Source organism: Nomascus leucogenys, chromosome 5 (genome assembly GCF_006542625.1).
Source record: "Nomascus leucogenys isolate Asia chromosome 5, Asia_NLE_v1, whole genome shotgun sequence".
Classification (NCBI taxonomy): domain Eukaryota; kingdom Metazoa; phylum Chordata; class Mammalia; order Primates; family Hylobatidae; genus Nomascus; species Nomascus leucogenys.
The window spans coordinates 5,451,238-5,473,063 of record NC_044385.1 but is presented as its reverse complement, the minus strand read 5'-3'; the positions used below and the strand labels follow the sequence as shown (position 1 = coordinate 5,473,063).

Genomic DNA, 21,826 nt, shown 5'->3' with positions numbered 1-21,826 from the left:
AGTCTCCACAGCAGCCCACACGAGGAGGAGCACTCGAGTAGAAGAAGCCAATGGCTTTTGCAGGGACTATTGAATTTCAATTTCCTCCCACGTACTTCATACACCCTCTGTGGATGGGCAGACGGGCTTTCTAAATCTCACATCATTCTTAATCGAACACATAGCCATTTAAAAAAATACCTACCCATTTCAAGGATACTAAATCCAGCATAAACCTAATTTTTAATATTTTAATGTTTCCTGAGAAAAAGTTAACGAAACTTTACCCCAAATCTTCCATGTATATTAAACTTAGAGGGCATAATTATCATAATTTTGCTAGTTCACCTGAAAAATAGGCCGTAACTCGAGCACTCTGACAGCCAACAGGACGCGAAGAAAGTCATGGGCTGACCGATGTGGAGGTTGTTGGCAGTCACTGGAGGTTATGCAACGTACAGAATCAGTAGGAAGAAAGTGTAAGTTACTCATTTTCCCAGCGAAACAGTTGTCACCATATGTCAATTGATTCTACATACACAGAAGCCCATCCAACTTTGGACATTTTTATCATGGAGAAAAAGATGTTTTTGTCCAAATGCAGAAGAATGAAAAGTGTCTGCTTTATCCTACCACATTGAAACAGGGGCAGACCTCCGGGGGGCTTTAAAATTAGGTGCTATTCCTACCTTTAATTAGAAAATTTTCATGCACAGTCTTTTCCTATGAAATGAAGCAGCTTTAGGTGTTTAAGCTGTAATTTGTAAATATCACGACTTCAAGCTCATGTTTCTTTGTATTCTAGATGGCATGACTGAATCAGGATTAGGCAGGTCAAAAAGAGTCTTCCCACTTCAAAAGATGAGGACTGCTGAGAAGCCCTATACCCATCTTTTCCTCTGCTGATGTATGAAATTAGTTGCATTAGAGCTTCATTTGTTTGTGTTGGAGTCTATCTTTTCCCATTAGGTCTGTTCGAAAACCACTTTTAACATACTGTGTGCTCAATAGCAGAGATATGGAATCAACCCAAGTGTTCATCAGTGGATGATTGGACAAAGAAAATGTGGTATATTTGCACAATGGACTACTATTCGGCCATAAAAAAGGAACAAAATTATGTGCAGCAACAAGGATGGAAATGTAGACCGTCATCTTAAGTGAAACCAGCCAGGCACTGAAAGTCAAATATTGCATGTTCTCACTCAGAAGGGAGTGCCACAAAAGGTGTCCACCTTGACAGAGAGTGGGATGATGGACAATGGAGACTTGGAAGGGTGAGGAGGTGGGAGGGGAGTAGATGATAATAAATTACTTAATGGGTACATTGTACATTATTTGGGTGATGGATACACTAAAAGTCCTGACTTGACCACTACTTAATCTATGCATGTGATCAAATTGCACTTGTACCCCATAAATTTACACCAAAAAAAAAAAACCAGGGGCTTAGTAAATATCTTGTTAATCCATCAAGACAGCACTTGTAAATGCTGTCTGCTGAGGGATAAAACTCTGGTCCTATGTTTTCTCAAGGAAAAAACACACGGCTAGGTATCAGAGCAAAAGAAAGGAAGTTGACTTGTACTGTCAGAAACAGGTGCCACGGCAGGCATTTTTCTATTCCTTGCAATTAATTCACACAAGCACAATCTGAGATGGGCATTATTCCATTTGCTGTTCTTCTTATGACTCTTGTTTTAGCTGGTAAATAAATAGATGTTCAGGCAGCCTGTTAATTATTCCAGGCCACATAACCACTAAATTGACAGGACACAAACCATGATTTTCTGGCTCCAAATCTCAAGCCTCTGGTTTGTTTTGTTTTTTCCTACTAAAATGCTTCCTATTTACTATCTTTTTATATCAAAGAGCCTGCATCAGATGACTCACCTAAATTATATTCTTCTCTGGTTTCACCCAGATAGGTTAAGATTGAGAGATGGTGCAGTTTTATTGCTAGGTTTTAGGATTTGTATATTACGATAAGGTCCTTCATGTTCAACTGTGAAAAGGGACTTCACACAGCTCCAACCATCCAGGGCTCAGAGACTTAATTATGAGGCCTGCTCTGTCTGGGTTGGATGTCTCAGGAAGAGAGTGCCCAGGTTTTAGATGAGGTTCAGATCCTGGTTGATGGATTTTGCAAAGGTAATGAAGACAGCTATTAAGATAGAGGACTGATTTTATCTGTCTCTTTGCCAGGGGTGAAGATGATTGTTGATCATTAAAACATGAGGAAAAGCAGGGAAAAGACATTAACCCAGTATCACAAAATCTCATCCATAAGAGTTGATCTGCTTAGTAATGCATCTGGCTTACATGCAGTTTCCAGAGATGTCAGAAAGTGCCTGGAAGTAGGGAGTGGTCTAAGGAATTTGCTCAGAGATTAAGCTACATGCTATTAGACCTAAATGGCATGACTGAGTCAGACTTAGGCAGGTCAAAAAGAGTCTTCCCACTTCAAAAGATGAGGACTGCTGAGAAACCCTACACCCATCTTTTCCCCTCCTGATGTATGAAATTGGTTGCATTACGTCTTCATTTGTTTGTGTAGGAGTCTATCTTTTCCCATTAGGTCTGTTTGAAAACATAATTGTCTTGTGAGAGACAGTACGCTCAGTTCCTCAAATGTAAGGAGGATGAGTTTGCCAGACCTTTTCCCCAATTGAAGCGGCAGTCCTCAGATCGTAAAAGTGAAGAAAGTGACAGGGGTTAGTGCCTGCTGGTAAACAACTGATTTCCCTGACTTTCCCATTTTATTTAGGGCAGCACCAAATAACAGGTTCTTGGTGGTGGCTGTTGTTGCGATCAAGTTAGCAGCCTAACAGAGCACGCCCCACTGTAATGGAACATAGCCATGCATATTGGAGGAGGCTCGGGCCCTGGAATAGGGCTGGGAAGAAGTGTTTCTAGACAAGCAGGCTTTTCAACAGAGTCCCTATCACCCTGGGAGCCAGCTCTAGTGAGCCTCAAAAGTATCCCTGCTGCCACGTGGTACATCTGCATCCAGGTACCAATAGTGAAGAGAAATAGTGGTTACAACAGACTCCTATCTCCTGTACCCTGGCGGCTGCTTCTCTGCTCCAGAGAATAACATGTTCTATTACCTCACTTGGAAAAATCTAAAGGTCATGAAGGTCACCACAAATTAAATTAACCTTGGATACACTCTCCAAAAATTGCATTTTTTTTCAACTGCAGGATCACGGAATTTTAGAGCAGAAAAGAACCTCAGAGATTACCTAGTCCAGCTGTTCTCATTTCACAAATGAGGTAACCAGCAAAATATTTTAGACCCGTACCAGTCTTCTGACCTTTCAACAGAAATACACACACCAAATTTGTATGTCCTGTTTTAAACCTCTTAGAGAAAAAACAGACAGGGAAGATAAAAGTCCTGCATATTCTTACAGAAAAAATATTAAGTAGAAAAAATCACTGTGCCTCAACCAACATTCTATTTTGCACAGAGAAAATCGTAACAGTAAAGGACTATTAATGTTAAATACTTGTTTTACCTAGGCATTTTAGAGTACACTGACACACAAGGCACATGCATCTCAGCCTTCTGATGGGTTATTTGGATTTGATTCAGGCTCTGAATCAAGCTGATTCAAGGTGTGAATAACATGACTTTGCATTTTGCTTAAGAAACCAAGTGCCTCAGTGATAGCAATGGAAGGATTTGTTATGCTATCTTATTCTGATTTCCAATCACTGATTCCAGCAAAATAACTACTGTCTTCTCTCTCTTTCCCTCTCTCTCTCTCTCTCTGGATATATATAAATCTCTCTGTCCATGGATATATATAAATCTATAGCACAGAGATGTGGAGATTTCTGGGTTCACATGGTAGCAAATAAGAAATGCATAATAGGTTTGCTCACAACTTCCTATTTAAATACCAAGAATATCAAGCAAAGTATGATTCTAATTATACCATAAAATATAACTCTCTTTCTGTATATATATATACACACAGAAATATATACATATATATACATACAGAAATATATATATATATATGTATATATAGCCATCAATCCTGTAATCTTATATTAGTCATACCAGAACAGGTTATACAGGTTATATGTGATAACAAATAAATTCAAAACTCGGCAATTGAACACAATAAAGATTTATCACTCACCAAATTACTATCCAGATTGTTCAGCCTTCTTCCATCTTGTGGCTGCACCAGCTTGGACACATGGCCTCCAAGATTTCAGTGGCAGAGGAAGAAAGCACTGAAAGAGGCACATGGCTCTAAACTGCCTTGGTCCATAAATGGCCCATGTCATTTTTGTACATGGATCATTAGCTAGGGCTAGTCATACAGGATGGACTCAAGTGCAAGAAGATTTGGAAATGAAGGGGAGGGCCTAGAAATATGGTGAGCATTACTATCTCTGCCACTAACCTTTTAACCACAAACCTGGAGGATCAGAGATTAAGAATCACTTCCACTAACAATCCCTAAGCCTGTGTTCATGAGCTCCACTAACCAATAAAACATATTGTTATTCTGTGATTCGTCTTGATATCGTGTAACTTATGAATGAAATTATAAAGTAAATTATCACAACATATCCTATATTTTAAAAGTAGGGGCTGGATGCTGTGGCTTACGCCTATAATCCCAGCACTTTGGGAGGCCAAGGCGGGTAGATCACCTGAGGTCAGGAGTTCCAGACCAGTCTGGCCAACATGGCGAAACCCCATCTCTACTTAAAATACAAAAATTAGCTGGACATGGTAGTGGGCACCTGTAATCCCAGCCACTTGGGAGGTTGAGGTAGGAGAATCACTTGAACCCGGAAGGCGGAGGTTGCAGTGAGCCAAGATTGCACCACTGCACTCCAGCTTGGGCAACAAGAGCAAAACTCCATCTCAAAGCAACAACAACAACAACAACATAAAAGCGGGGAAAGGGGATAGAAAAATATAATAAGTAAAAAATCTTGAAAATATACGTGGCCAAGCAAGAGGTAAAATATAAATAAATGTTATATCCCTATTTCTGCAGCTGTCTCCCAGGCTGTAATTGGTTTAATGCTTTTCTTCCTCTCTTCTCTATTCTAAATTCCCATTGCCCTCAGCCAACACCAAAGAAGGTCAGGGTTTTACATCTGGTAGCAAGAACTAACACTTCATTTCCAGAATTTCCGAGCCCCTTGATGGTCCCTCCTGGGTTTTGTTAGACATCAACTAACTTTTCCACTGTACTTAGCAACATTAAGAGTTGCCCAGAGGATCGCCTCTTCTCCTGTCATGTTCTCCTTGCTGCCATTGTGTAGGGGCAACCCTATTTCTCCTTGATAATCAGGATTAGTGCAATTAACGTGGGAACCTCATACATTCTATAGTCATGGTGTGTCATAGGAGCCCTATATGGACAGGTAGCAGTTTTCAACATTGAATTTAATGGAATGTTTGTGACAACACACAGTGACAACATTTATCCCTTAGAAACTAAGATCTCTAAACCAGCAAACTGCCAAGGTGCTCAGGAAAAGGAAGTAAAAGTTTTTCAAGAATAGTATGAAGTGCCTTTGGAGGCCGAGGCAGGTGGATCACAAGGTCAGGAGTTTGAGACCAGCCTGGCCAACATGGTAAAACCCTGTCTCTACTAAAAACACAAAAATTAGTCGGGCGTGGTGGTGCATGCCTGTAATCCCAGCTACTCAGGAGGCCGAGGCAAGAGAATTGCTTGAACCTGGTAGGCGGAGGTTGCAGTGAGCTGAGATCATGCCACTGCACTCCATCCTGAGCAACAAAGCAAGACTGTTTCAGAAAAAAAAAAAAAAAAAAAGAATACTATGAAGTACCACTATAATTTTTATCCCTTGGCTGCATAACCCTTGTATTCTGGCTATAGAAAAAATCAGACACTGTATTGGCCACTAAAACTGAACATATTGGAACTTGGAGGATAGTTCCCCAACTCTAAAAAGAGTCTCTTGTTCAGCATTTACTGAAATTTCAAAAAGTCATTCTAATTTTACTAAGGACAGTTGTTTATATGGAAAATGTGCCTGGTAAGATCCATGAAATCTGTGTGCATCGGCCCGTTGCATTAGTTTTTTTCTCCGCAAAATTAGTTCCATGGAGAAAAAGTTAGGAGCTCTGCTTGGTATGTAGAGAGCTGGAAAGAACATTGATATGGTTTGGATGTTTGTCTCTTCCAAATCTCATGTTGAAATGTCATTCTCAATGGTGGAGGTGGGGCGTGGTGGGGAGTAATTGGATCACGGGGGCAGATCCTTTATGAATGGTTTAGCACCATCCCCCCTTGGTGACAGTGAGTTCTTGCACTAGTTCACTTGAGAAAGATCTTGTTGTCTGAAAGTGTATGGCACCTCCCTTGTCCCTCTCTTGCTCCCACTCTCACCATGTGACATGCTGGCTCCCTGCCACCTTCCACTATGATTGCAAACTTCCTGAGGCCTCACCAGAAGCAGATGGCAGCACCATGCTTCCTGTACAGCCTGCAGAACCATGAGCCAATTAAACCTCTTTTCTATATAAATTACCCAGCCTCAAGTATTTCTTCATAGCAATGCGAAAACAGCCTAATACAAACATCACTCTCATCTTTAAAAACACACCCACACACACAGTCTGACAAACTGTAAGTTTATGACAATCTATAAGGAATCTGAGGTTGCAAGGCAACCAAACAGCACGAACTATAAAAAAAAAAAAATGTACTTCAAGGCAGAGATGAAAAATACACATTTGCTTACTTGAGGAAGACACAGCTGAAGATTGGTGAGAATAATTTGGATAGAATTGTTAACAAAACTAAAAATAATGACAGATACCAAATCACAGATCTAAGAAGCTCAGAGCACACAAAAAGATTATATATATGTTTAAAACCACTCTATATTCAAAGTGCCAAAAAAAAAAAGAGAGAGAAAATCTTCAAGGCAACCAAAGAAAAACGACATTATCTAAAGAAGAACAAAGAGAAGAATTACAAGATACCTTGTCTGAAACCATGAAAACTGCAAGATAACGGAGCAACAATTTTAAAGCACTTAAAGAAAAGGAAAAAAATCTCCCAACTCAGAATTGTTTTTAAAATTTTATTTTTAGTTGATATATAATAATTGTGCATATTTATGGGGCACATGGTGATGTTTGGTTATATATAATGTATAGTGACCAGATACATGTAATTACCATATCCATCATCTCAAACATTCATTATTTCTTTTTGTTGGGAAAATTCAATATCCTCTCTCTAGCCATTTGAAGCTATATATTATTAACTATAGTCATCCTACAATGGTATAAAATACTGGAATTTGAAAGCCACAATTCTATATGCAGGAAGCTATATATTTCAAAAATAAAGGAGAAAAAAAGATTTTTCCCAGACAAAACCTGAGAAAATTCACTGCCATCAAACCTGCACTACAAAAAAGATTTTTAAGTTTCTAAAGCAGATGATACCAAGTAAAAAATTTTGGATTCACACAAAGAAGTCGTGTCAGAAATGAGTTAAATTAAGATACAAATAAATTTTATTTTCCATATTTTTATTTCTCCAAAAATAACATTTAAAGCAATAATAGTAGCAATGTGCTGTGTTTCTATAAAATACAAAAAAGCAAAATGTATGAAAAAACACAATGGATGGGAGAGAGAAATTGGGAATACACTATTGTAACGTCCTTAACTACACATGAAGCAGCACAACAATATTTGAAGACAGATGCTGCTAAATTAAAGATGTAGATTATAAACCCTATGGCAAACACTGAAAATACTTTAAAGAGAAATATAAATAATACTTTATTTTATTTTAAATGCAATCATAAAGTATCATAAAGAATGTTCCCTTAACCCCAAAAAAGCCCAAAAGAAAAAAATATATTTTTATAAAAACCTAGCAGCCAGGTGTGGTGGCTCACGCCTGTAATCCCAGCACTTTGGGAGGCCAAGGCGGGTGGATCATGAGGTCAAGAGATCGAGACCATCCTGGCCAACATGGTGAAACCCCGTCTCTACTAAAAATACAAAAAGATAGCCAGGCATGGTGGCGGGCTCCTGTAGTCCCAGCTACTCGGGAGGCTGAGGCAGGAGAATGGTGTGAACTCAGGATGCAGAGCTTGCAGTGAGCCGAGATTGCACCACTGCACTCCAGCCTGGATGACAGAGCAAGACCCCGTCTCAAAAAAAAAACCAAAAAAAACCTAGCAAGATGGTATATCTAATCACAAAATAATTATACTAAATATAAATAGTCTAAAAACACCAATCAAAAATTATTGTGTTGTATGTTTTTACAGAAAGCATGACTTAACTGTATGCTGTCTGTAAGAAACTCACTTAAACTATAAAGATATAGATGGGCTAAAGTAAAAAGATAGCAAAAGACATACCATGCAAAGTCTAATCAAATAAAGCTGAAATATAAGAAAAAAATAGACTTCGGGGAAGGAATATTATTAGAGGTAAAGAATGATATTACATAATAATGGAGTTGTTTCCCTAAGAACATGTATTAATTCTAAATGCATACGCACCTAACAACAGAGTATCAAAATACATAAAGCAAAACCTGACATAACCGAAAGTAGAAATAGAGAAATCCACATTTATAGTTGGAGAGTTCATACACCAATAGGCAAATATCCAGAAGCTGTTTTTACTTGGTAAGGCTGTAAGTACACCTTCACTACCTAGACTCAGAGTTCTGTTTACCCTCTACTGAGACTTGGTTTGGTACTTAGCGATCTTAACATTTTATTACGTCAGTGGTATCATAAAACCTGGAAAATAAAAAGTAGCAGGAACCTAAAATACCCTAGTAAATCACATGCCAAAAGGTGTGAGATAATTTTCTAAAAATTTAGGAGCTTACATGCCCAGGAAAATTGTAGTATTTAAGTGGTCAAGCACATGTTAGGATTTCCCCTCCCAAGTACAAGTCATGTTGCTGTTCCTTGCACCAACACACTGAACAGGACAGTAGTGGCTAAGTGTGTGTCACCAAAGTCAGAATACATGGATTTAAGTCTTGGCCCCACTCCTACTAGCTGTGTGTCTTTGAGCAAGTTCTTCACCTCTCTGTGCCTCAGCTTCCTCACTGTAAAATGGTACTTGTAATGGTAAGTTTAATGACATCTACCTTGTGTTTTCTTTACATGTGTTTTGTTATCAAACTCCAATATAATCTAAGATATTACTTCCTTGAAGAAAGAGTGGGGTACCTTAACTTTTATGGAACCAAATTATAAAAAGTAGGAATTTTGTACTTGACAAATATACATAACAAAAGCATCTCATTATTTGAAAAGAATAGGAGTGAGACTAAACTTTTTAAAAAGATTGAAACAACTAACCTCTTAGAACAGCAGTTCTTGAAGTGTGGTCCACAAACAGCTGGTGATCCCCACAATTCTTCAGGAGGCTCATGACATTGAAACTATTTTATAATAAGATAAAAAACATTATTTATCTTTTCCACCGTACTGACCTTTGTATTGATGGTGGGTAAAACTGCTGGTATGTTTGCATGAACCAAGACCACAGCACCAAACTGAGTTGGCAGTCATTGTATTCTTCACTCCTATGCACAAACAGAAAAAGAAAGTTGTTTCCCTCACAAATATCCACAAAGAAGCAATAAAAATTGTTCATTTGATTCGTTCATGAGTATGTCTTTCTAATACTCAGTGTGATGAAATGAAAACTACACATAAAGTACGGCTATGTACTGAAGTTCCATAGTTGTCTCAACAAAAAGCACCATAGCAATTGCTGGAGCTGTGAGCTGATCTAGTCACTTTTCTCCTTGAATACTATTTTGACTTGAAAGAACAGCTGACAGACAACACAAGAACCATGGTTTTTCAGACTTGGATATTTGACAGACATTTTCTTGAAAATAAGCAAAGTGAGCCAGGGACTTCGAGGAAAACAACTGACAGTATTTGTTGCCAGTGATAAAATTAAAGTTCTCGACTAAAAATTAGAATTTTGTAAAACTTATTTCCATCATCATGAGCATGACAGTTTCCAAATACTTGAAAAGAAAAAAATGTCTTTTTTGAGACTAGTGAGATATAACAACATATTTGGAAGATCTGCACAGTTGAGCGAACTACTGTTTCCCAATCTACCGATACATGATGTTACAAAATAATGCATGGGTGAAAGATCCACGCAAATTTCAAGCTACAATAGTAAATTTTCAGAACAATACAAAAGGTTCATTAATACGGTTTCAGATTCCACATTGCAACTAACCTTTAAGAAACTACCACTTCTCAAGTTTCTATATGGTATCAAAGAAGAATATTCTCAAAAATGAAAAAGCTACTAAAATAATCCTTTCTTTTCCTACTGCACAGCTTCACAATTTCAATGAAACTAGCATATTGCAGTAGATTAAATGCAGAGGCAGATATGAGAATTTGGCTGACTTCTATTAACCAAGACTTAAAGAAGTTTCCAAACTGCAAGACAATACCACTTCTTACTAATTTTTTTTTGCAGAATGATTATTTCTTGTTAAAACTTTTAATTTTTGTTTAACATGTAGTATGTTTATTATTGCTATTTTAAAATTAATAAATACTTTTTAAAGTTTTTCATTTTAATTTCAAATATGGTAAATTCTAAATGTATATGCACCTAACAGCAGAGTATTTGAAAAATCTATGAAAATAATACTAAAATTTGGTAACTATTCAAAATTAAACACTGACTGATGAAACACATATAAACAAAGGCTCTTTGAATTCTTGATAATTTTTAAAAGCATAAAGGATTCCTAAGTCCAAAATATTTCTCCATCACGGTCTTAGATTGTTAGGTTATAGAAGGAAAAGCTATTTGAAATAAACAAGCAGGGACACTTTTTGAAAGAAAGTATACAAATTTGTTATTTTCTTCTCCCTTTTTATTTTGCCACCAAAATAGCTGGGCAGAAAAATAAAGGTCTGATTGGAACCCAGGGACCAAATTGTAGTGATCTGAACCATTCGTGGTGACCCCATTGTCATTTGATACTTGTTTTCCCAGTCTTCCCTGCAGCTAAGAGTGGCCATATGACACAGGTCTCATCAAAGAGGACATAACTGGAAATCGGCTGAGGGGTTTCTGAGAATTTTTTTTTTTTTTTTAATAAGAAAGACAAGCCTGCAAGAAGAGTCTGCTAGCGAAGGCTATAACTTCCATGTGCTTTCAGGGTACCACTATGTCACTGAGAGGAAAGGTAGCACTTAAAAGGTATCACCTTTCCCTCTGAAAGGTTAAAGTGAGATAGATAGATTTGTTAAAAGAACCAAAGCACAATACTAAGAAGGTAACCCCTTTTTCTTTGAAAAATTAAAATCAGATATATGTGAGAGGGGTAGAGCAAGATGGCAGAATAGATCACTTCAGTGACTGTCCCGTGCAAAAACATCAATTTGAACAAGTATCCACAAGTGAAAACAGATCCGTAAGAGCTAAGGAAACCAGATGAAAGATCACAGTTCCTGGTTGCAGCAAAATAATAATTAAAAAATACACATTAAGGAGAATAGAAAGGGCAGTTTCACATTACCTGCCTCACTCTCCCCCAACCCCGGTCAGCACAGTGTGGAGAGAAACACTGTCCACCTGGGGGAAAAAGAGGAAAGTGAGCACAGAACTTTGCCTTGGACCCCAACACTGGACCTGTGACAGTAAAACTCAGCACCAGGAAGACATCGATAGCCCCACACTCCAGGCCAGTACCCACAGCTAAGCCTGCAGACCTGCCCTGGTGCCAAGCAGGACCATGAAGCCCCAAGCTTCAGGCTTGCATAACAGACTAGATCCCAGGCCCATACAGCCACTGGGCCTACTTCAGCAGTCCCAGGCTCTGGTAGGCCTTAGCAGCCCTGGGCTTCAGGTGCACAGTGGGCCTGAGGTGGACCTCAGGCTTCTGGTGTGCCCCAGCACTACATCAGCCTCCGTGGAACCTGGGCTTTGGGCCCACCCCAGTGCTGCACCCACCACAGTGGCCCTGGGCTTCTGGAATACCCCAGTGCCACACTTACCACAGCAGCCCAAGTCCTGCGGATCACACCAGACAGCCTGCCCAGAATCTCGGAACAGGCTGACTGTTGCGTTTTCTGAGACAAAGTCAGTCTGTGACTGAAATTAGTACCTACTTCTTCAAAACTGCAGACAATGACACATGACCACGGGGATCAAGAACAATCAGGGAAATATGATATCACCAAAGGGATGAAATAAAGTGCCAGTGACTGACCTTAAAGAAGTGCGGATGTACAAAATGCCTGATTGAAAATTAAAAATAACTAAGAGAGCTCAGCAAACATCAAGAAAATGTAGAGACACAATTCAACAAAATGAGGAAACCTCTGTGATCAGAATAAGACATTGAATAGAAAGACTGAAATAATAATAATTTAAAAATCAAACAGAAATCCTGGAGGTAAAAAATACAATGATCAACATGAAATGGACAGCATCAACAGCTTAATCGATCAAGCAAAATAAAGAATGTGTGAACTCAAAGACAGCTTATTTGAAAACACACATTCAAAGGAAAAAAGATGAAAAGGAATGAATAAATATATACCATATATGGGACAGGGTCAAAAGAGCAATTTTGAGTCATAGGAGTTAAAGAAGGAGAAGAAAAAGATAAAGGGGCTGAAAACTTAATTAAAGAAATAGTAGGCCAGGTGCAGTGGCTCATGCCTGTAATCCCAGCACTTTGGGAGGCCAAAGTGGGTGGATCACCTGAGGTCAGGAGTTTGAGACCAGCCTGGCCAACATGGCAAAATCCTGTCTCTACTAAAAAGACAAAAATTAGCCTGGTGTGGTGGCTCACACCTGTAATCCCAGCTACTCGGGAGGTTGAGGCAGGAGAATCGCTTGAACCTGGGAGGCAGAGGTTGCAGTGAGTCGAGATTACACCACTGTACTCCAGCCTGGGTGACGCAGCAAGACTCCATGTCAAAAAAAAAAAAAAAAAAAGAGAGAGAAAGAAAGAGAGGAAGGAAAGAAGGAAGGGAGGGAGGGAGGGAGGGAAAGAAATAGCAGCAGAAAACTTTCCAAATCTGCAGAAAGTTGTAAATATTCAGTTACAGGAAGGCTAAAGAAGTCTAACCTGATTCAGTCCAAATAAGAGTACTCAAGACATTTTATAATCAAACTGTCAAAAGTCAAAGATAAAAAGAAGATTCTGAAAGTAGCCAAAAAAAAAAAAAAAGAAGTAAATAAAATATAAGGGAATTTGAATATAGCTAGCAGACTTTTCAGCAGACAACTTATAGTCCAGGAAAGAGTAGAATGATACTCAAAGTTACTAGAGGAAGAAAAAAACCTGCCAACCAAGAATACTGAAAATCTGTCCTTCAGAAATGATAAAGAGATAAGCACTTTCCCTGACAAACATACAAATCCTATCAAGCATCTTCTCTGACCACAATGGTATAAAATGAGAAATCAATAACAGGAGGAACTTCAGAAAATTCCTAAGTACATTAAAACAACATGCTCCTGAGAACAAATAGATCTATGAAGAAATTAAAAGAGGTTAAAAAATTTCTTGAGACAAACTGAAATGGAAACACAATATACCAAAAGCTACAGGATACAGCAAAAGCAGTTCTAAGAAGACATTTGTAGTAATAAATGCCTGCCTCAAAAAAGAACAACCTCAAATAAACAAGTTAACATTGCACCCAAAGGGACTAGAAAAACAAAAACAAACTAAACATAAAGTTAATAAAAGAGAGTGAATAATAAAGATCATAGCAGACATAAATGAGAGACCAGAAAAACAATAGAAAAGATCAAGAGTCTGTCTTCTGAAAAGACAAAATAGACAAAACTTTATCTAGACTAAGAAAAGATAGAAGACTCAAATAAATAAAATCAGAAAAATGAAAGAAACATTACAAAAAGAAATAAACATTAGTTTTGTAATGTGATGCTTCCTTTAAAAATAAAGGAGATGCTACATTACAAAAAATAATGTAAAAATAAAGGAGATATTACACTACATTACAAAAAATAAACGATACAAAAGACAAAGATCAAAGAGACTATTGTGAACAATTATATACAAATCAAATAACACAGAAGAAATGGATAAATTCCTTGACACATACAACCTACCAAGACTGTACTATGTAGAAACAGACAATATTAACACATTAATAATGAGTAAGGAGATTGAATCCGTAATAAAGAGTCTTCCAACAAAGAAAAGACAAGGACCTGATGGCTTCGCTGCTGAATTCTATCAAACATTTGAAGAAGAACTAATACCAATTCTTCTCAGACTCTTCCAAAAAATTGAAAAGGTGGGAGGACTTCCATTTTATGAGGCCAGTATTGCCCTGATACCAAAGCCAGGCAAGGACATTTTAAAAAGAAAGAAAATTACAGGCCAATAACCCTGATGAACTTACATGCAAACATTATCAACAAAATATTAGGAAACCAAATTCAGTAGCATATCCAAAAGATCATTCACCATTATTAAGTGGGATTCATCAGAGATATTCAAGGATGGTTGAAAATACATAAGTCAATAAACATGATACATTATATTAAAAGAATTACGGACAAAACCATATAATCATTTCAATAGTTGCAGCAAAAGGATTTGACAAAGTTCAACATTCTTTAATAATAAAAACTCTCCACAAATTAGGTATAGAAGGAACACACCTCAACATGTTAAAGGCCGTATATGACAAACCCCAGCTGATACCATATTCAATGGGAAAGATGTTGAAACCTATTTTTCTAAGATGCAGAACAAGATAAGGCTGCCCACTCTTGCCAGTTCTATTCAACATAGTATTGGAAGTCCTAGCCAAAGCAATTAGGAAAGAGACAGAAATAAAAGACATTCAAATGGGAAAAGAAGTTAAATTGTCCCTGTTTGCAGATGACATGATCTTACATATAGAAAATCCTAAAAATGCCACCAAAAATTGTTAAAACTAATAAACATATTCAGTAAAGTTGTGGGTTACAAAATCAACATACAAAATCAATAGTGTTTGTACACACTAATGTTGAACTACCTGAAAAAGAAATTTAAAAAAAATACCATTTATAATAGCTGCAAAAAATAAAATAGTATTAAATTTAACCTAGAAGGTTAAAAAATCTCTAAACTTAAAACCTTAAAACATTTATAAAAGAAATTTTAAAAGACACAAATAAATAGAAAGATCCCTCATGTTCATGGATTGAAACATTAATATTGTAAACTCACCAAAGCAATCTACAGATTCAATGAAATCCTATTGAAATATTGATGAGATTCTTCACAGAAATAGGAAAAACGATTCTAAAATCAACGTGGAACCACAAAAGATCCCAAATAGTCAAGCAATCTTGAGCAAAAGGAACAAAGCTGGAACATCACACTACCTGACTTCGAAATATACCGCGAACCTAGAGTAACCGAAGCAGCATTGTACTGGCTTAAAAATAGACACATAGACCAATGGAACAGAATAGAGAGCCCAAAAATAAATCCATGCACTGATGGTCAGTTGATTTTCAACAAAGTTGCCAGAAACACAATGGGAAAAGAACAGTCTCTTCAATAAATGGTGTTGGGACAACTAAATATCTACATACAGAAGGAAATTAGACCCTTATCTCACATCATATACAAATATCAACTCAAAATGGATTAAAGACTTAAATACAAGACTGAATTATGAAACTACTAGAAGAAAATATACGAGAATAGCTCCATGATATTGGTCTGGGCAGTGATTGTTTAAATATAACCCCAAAAGATTGGGCAACAAAAGCAAAAATAGATAAATGAGATAACATCAAACTAAAAAGCTTGCCTATACAGCAAAGGAATTAATCAATAGATTGAAGAAACAACCTACAGAATGGGAGAATATATTTTCAAATCATACATCTGATGAAGGGTTAGTATCCAAAATTGACAAGGAACTCAAACAACTTAATAGCAATAAAACAAATAACTCAATTAAAAATTGGGCAAATAACCTGAGTACACATTTCTCAAAATAAGACATACAAATATCCAATGGATTTATGGAAAAAAATGCTCAACATCACTAATCATCTTTATCAAAAAGACAAAAGATAACAAGTGTTGGAAAGGATGTAGAGAAAAGGGAACCCTCACACATTATTGGTAGGAATGTAAACTAATGCAGCCATTATGGAAAACGGTATAGAGCTTCCTCAAAAAATCAAAGATAGGGGCCGGGTGCAGTGGCTCACGCTTGTAATCCCAGCACTTTGGGAGGCCGAGGCGGGCAGATCACGAGGTCAGGAGATCGAGACCACGGTGAAACCCCGTCTCTACTAAAAATACAAAAAATTAGCCGGGCGTGGTGGCGGGCGCCTGTAGTCCCAGCTACTCGGAGAGGCTGAGGCAGGAGAATGGCGTGAACCCGGGAGGCGGAGCTTGCAGTGAGCCGAGATTGCGCCACTGCACTCCAGCCTGGGGGACAGAGCGAGACTCCGTCTCAAAAAAAAAAAAAAAATCAAAGATAGAACTACCATATCTAGTAATCCCACTATTAGATATATTAAATATATCCAAAGGAAATGAAATCAGTATGCCTATTTCTCTACTGCTATTTTTATTGTAGTGTTCATAATAGCCAAGAAACGTTATCCACCTAAGTGTCCATCAAAGGATGACTGGATAGAGAAAACACGGTATATACACACAAATTTTTCCCTTCTTTATTCTTTATTTCCTTCTTTATTTTTTCCTTATTTATTCAGCCATAAAAAGAAGGAAACCCTGTCATTTGCGACAACATGGATGAACCTGGAGGATGTTATGTCAAGAGAAATAAGCCAGGCACAGAAAGACAAATACCACATGGTCTCACTCATGTGGAATCTAAGAAAGCTGATCTCCTAGAAGCAGAGAATAGAATAGTTGTTACCAAGGTCTGAAGTAGCTGGCAGAGAGGGAGGAGGAATTTTTTTTTTTTTTTTTTAGCAAGAGTCTCGCTCTTTCACCCAGGCTGGAGTGCAGTGGCGCCATCTTGGCTCACTGCAGGCTCCACCCCCCGGGGTTCACGCCATTCTCCTGCCTCAGCCTCCCGCGTAGCTGGGACTACAGGCGCCCGCCACCTCACCCGGCTAATTTTTTTTTGTATTTTTAGTAGAGACAGGGTTTCACCGTGTTAGCCAGGATGGTCTCGATGTTGGTCCAAGGATACAACATTTCAGTTAGGTAGGAAGAGTAATTTCAAGAGATCTTTTGTACCACATGATGACAATAGTTAACAATATATTGTATTTTTGAAAAACGCTAGGATAGTGAATACGAAGTGTTCTCACCACAAAAATGGTAACCTATGTGAGGTGATGCATATGTCAATTAGCTAAATGTAGTCACTCCACAAGTATATACAATTCAAACTCTCATGTTGTACACAATAAATATATACAATTGTATCTGTCAATTAAAATAATGATACAATCTTAAACAAAAAATAAATCAAATAGAATAAAAATAAAAGTGGATTTTGTCCATTTTGTTAGAGATGAAGACTGGAGAAAAGTCACATGAAAGGACTTGATACCAAGTGTGTTACAGATCTTGAAGAGCCACTGCAGGGCCTGTACCTGCACTAGAAAAGCTTTTAATCCTCAGGAAAAAAAAGTTCAAGATAAGTCATTTTCTCTCAAATCTGCCATAGAATCATGAGCAAATAAAGAATATTGGTATTTTGATTGGTTTCCCACTCTGCTTCAATACTGTCTTCCCACCTTTTCTTGACTGTGACTATTTTGTGAGAGCCAACCATGTAAGTTTGCTGATAATGAAAATTACCAACTGGCAGTTCTTATGTGTCTCTTGACAAAGGCTTTTGCTGAGCCCTGGCCTCATAAGCAAGAGAAAGAATCGAGGAGAACTCTGGTCTTGGGTATCATTGAAATTCACAAAATGACAGCAAGCATCACAGACTCCCAACTGTGTGGGTAAATGGTACAAGGTGTTATTTCTCAGATTATCTATTAGTCCAACTTCAGTGAGATTTTGGCAGGACGAGATCAAATAAAATTAAAGAAATACAGTTTTTTGATAAAAATAATTAAGAGTAAAACTAAGAGCTACACAACTTTTAGCTCAGTTTTCTTCTTGTGTGAAGAACACCACATCCATGTAGGCATTTGGGGAAACAGGAGAAACGAGAAATTCAGAACATTTCTTCCTCCTCTTCCAAACTCACATCTTTACATCCCTTCCTTCCTGAAATGAATCACTACATTTTTAATCCTTTTATTAGTGGTTTTTCATATGTAATGTCTTATCTGTGGAAACCTTTCACCAATTTCCCTAATTTCTAATCCTCCTCCAGAATCAGATCCATGTCTCTTTCCAAGGAAGCCTTTCCTGACCCTCCACAGTAATCACAGTTCCTCCTTAAGTGCTCACAGGACCCCAAGCTTAGCTTTCACGTCACTTAGACTATTTGTCATGAAGCAATGCATTCCGTAATGTGTTACTTAATGTCTGACTCACTGACAGAATGAAATCCCAGGAGGGCAAGAACACTGTCTTATTTACCACTGAATCCTAATATCCTCCACAGAGTAGACACTTAATAAATGCTTAGTAAAATCTTCAGTGTGAATGCAAGCTCTCAATGAAATTAAATCCTGTATGGAGAACATTTATACTCCAGAATGGGATATAGCAAATAAATATTATACTAAAATACGTAATATAGTAAATACATACATTAAATAAATATTAATTTATTGCATATTTGAGCCTTATATCAATCTTAGAAAACAAGTAGGACAGGTATCAGATAAAATTCTCAATTTTTAAGTAATGAAATACACTGAGAGGGGTTGTGATTACACGTCCCTCATAATAAGTGGAGGCCAAGCTCACACTGAAGTCTCCCCCACCACTCTTTCTAATGATCTGAGCTCTAAAGAGAGGATACCTGGGATGCCAAAGGAACCTATGCCCCCAAAATATCTACTAAACTGAAAAAACCCATCCTCGGCATCTTCAGTGTCTGGTCCAGAAGCAGATATCAATGCAACTTGGTTTCTTCATCATTGTGGCAGAGGCTGCTATTTCCTAATATTCCTTCTCCCTGTCTTCAAGATAGGACTACCATGAAAATAACAACGGATTCATGGAAAATCTGTTTTTCTTTGGCTCTCTTCCATGACCAATGAGATATAAGAGAAAGTGATATGTGAGCATTCCCAGGAATCTGCTTAAAGAGAGTTGACTCAGCTGGGAAGAGGTCCCTTTTGTCCTAAAACGCAGGCATGATGACCAGCAGCTGTATAAGACAATGAGGGGAGTTTAAGGTTGAAATGATGTGCTGAGGATAACAGAATAGCACTAGGGTCCCTGCGGGCTAGTCATCCCCGGTGACTGTGGGAGCTGAGCCACCATTTCAGCCTGAAATACCTATGCACAAGATTTCTGTTATGTGAAAGAGAAATATACTTCTAACTTATTTAAATTTCTGTTATTATTTTTATGTGGCTAAACATAACCTTCATTGACACGATCATTTCCAAAGCCATGGGAAAAAGTAATAATGAGGCCCACTGTTATTTTTTTGATCCTCCAAGTGAGAATCTGAGAAAATGTAATAAAAATGTATACACTGGCATTCAATTCAAGAAGCAAGAAAGTTAGCAACAAAATAACTTGTAAAAAGTGAAAGGAATCAGTGGAAATAGAAGAGTCAAATAAGTACATTTAATTAAAGAACACGTGACAAAAGCACAAGCAGTTTCTTTGAAAAGTCCGATAAAATAGATCTGTTTCAGAAGAAAGAGCACACAAACAAGCAGGATAAGAATGAGAAAAATGCCTGAACTACTAGTAGGAAAAAATGCTTAAAGTATAGGAAAATATTGGATACAAATTTATAGCAACAGATTTGACAATTTACATGAAATAAACCATTTTCTATGAAAGTATAAATTGTCAAAATTTACTCAAGAGGCAAGGAAACCCAAATACACCGTTATTCATGGAACAAATAATAAATGAGCCAAAAATATATATTTAAAACCAAACAAATAGTAATTATATACCAGAATCAGGCAGGTTCTACCAATCTAGGAAAAAAAGTTTTTCTATTAATTAAACTTTGCTTAAAATATACCAAAAGGAATAGAAAACTTCAAACAAGCACAAAATAAACTAATTCCATCTTTGAGATGCAAATATATATGCACAACACAGATGAAAAAAATATTTTAAAAATTAGCAAATCCACTCTAGCATGTACTATGATAGTGTTTTTCCTGCCTAACACATTTCTTTCTCACCACCGACCCCTAAACTTCTTTTTGTAATGCTACTTTCTTTAAGGAATTGTTCCTCCCCTATTCTGGAAAAGCCCACACTACTTCTGCTCAACCACGGAGTAGACATGTGATCTAAACCAGACGAGTGAGATTCTCTCTGCTTGAAATTTAGTTCTTGAAAACATCATAAGGCGGTCACTTCCTCTCAAGCTTGGCGTTTGGCTGGCGGTGACCCACGCGGGTTCAACACATGTATCAAGAAGTATTATTTCTGTTTGGGGCCCATCTACCCTGGCCATGGCATAATGTTCATCCGCAACGATTGCAACGTGTTCAGATTTTGTAAATCTAAACGGCATAAAAAAGTTGAAGCACAATCTTTGCAAAGTTAGGTGGACTAAAGCATTCCGGGAAGCAGCTGGTAAAGAGCTTACAGTGGATAATTCATTTGGATTTCAATAATGTAGAAATGAACCTATCAAATCCAACGAGAGCTATGGAATAAAACTATTGATGCAATGAAGAGAGTTGAAGAGATCAAACAGAAATGCCAAGCTAAATGTATAATAAACAGACTAAAGAAAAATAAAGAGCTACAGAAAGACCAGGAAATCGAAGAAGTCAAGCAAAACATCCATCTTTTCCGAGTCCCTCTTGCAGGCAAAGGGAAGCAGCTGGAAGAGAAAATGGTACAGCAGTTACAACAGGATGTAGACATGAAGACGCTTCTTAAACATCTCTGTAACCGTTTCTTGATGTACGTCTGAAAATGTCCTTTGGAGACTTGGAACTGCTAAATTATTGGTTTATTTTTTGTATAACGCCACTTAGACGAAAAGTGATTAAAATATATCTTTCCTACATTACTATCTTCAAAACATCAGATATTACGGATGTTAGATTGCATCTCAGTGTAAAATCTTCACTGATAGATGTACTCATGTAAATCATGAAACTTCTACCCATAACTATAGAAGTGAATTGTGGACATAAAATGGTTATGCCATTTGGATAACGGCAGTAGGTACGGTTTCCGACACTGGTGGGTTTTTGGTTTTGCTGACTTCAAGAATGAAGCCGTGGACACTCGTGGTGAGTGTTACAGCTCTTAAAGATGGTGTGTCCGGAGTTTGTTCTTTCAGATGTCCAGAGGTGTCCAGATTTCTTCCTTCCAGTGGGTTTGTGGCCTCGCTGACTTCAGGAGTGAAGCTGCAGACTTGCGTGGTGAGTGTTACAGCTCTTAAAGGCGGCACGTCTGGAGATGTTTGTTCCTTCTGGTGGGTTCGTGGTCTCGCCGGCCTCAGGAGTGAAGCTGCAGACCTTCGTGGTGACTGTGACAGCTCAAAAATGCAGTGTGGACCCAAAAAGTGAGCAGCAGCAACATTTATTGCAAAGAGCAGAAGAACAAAGATTCCACCCACAGTGTGGAAGGAGACCCCAGCAGGTTGCCGCTCCTGGTTCAGGCAGCCTGCTTTTATTTCCTTATCTGACCCCACCCACATCCTGCTGATTGGTCCATTTTACAGAAAGCTGATTGACCCATTTTACAGA

General features: G+C 37.8%; 1 pseudogene; it reads left to right on the top strand.

Moving 5' to 3' along the window:
* Positions 1 to 2,063: 2,063 nt before the first annotated feature.
* Positions 2,064 to 21,042, top strand: LOC100603887 (annotated as a pseudogene).
* The last annotated feature ends 784 nt before the right edge of the window (positions 21,043 to 21,826 follow it).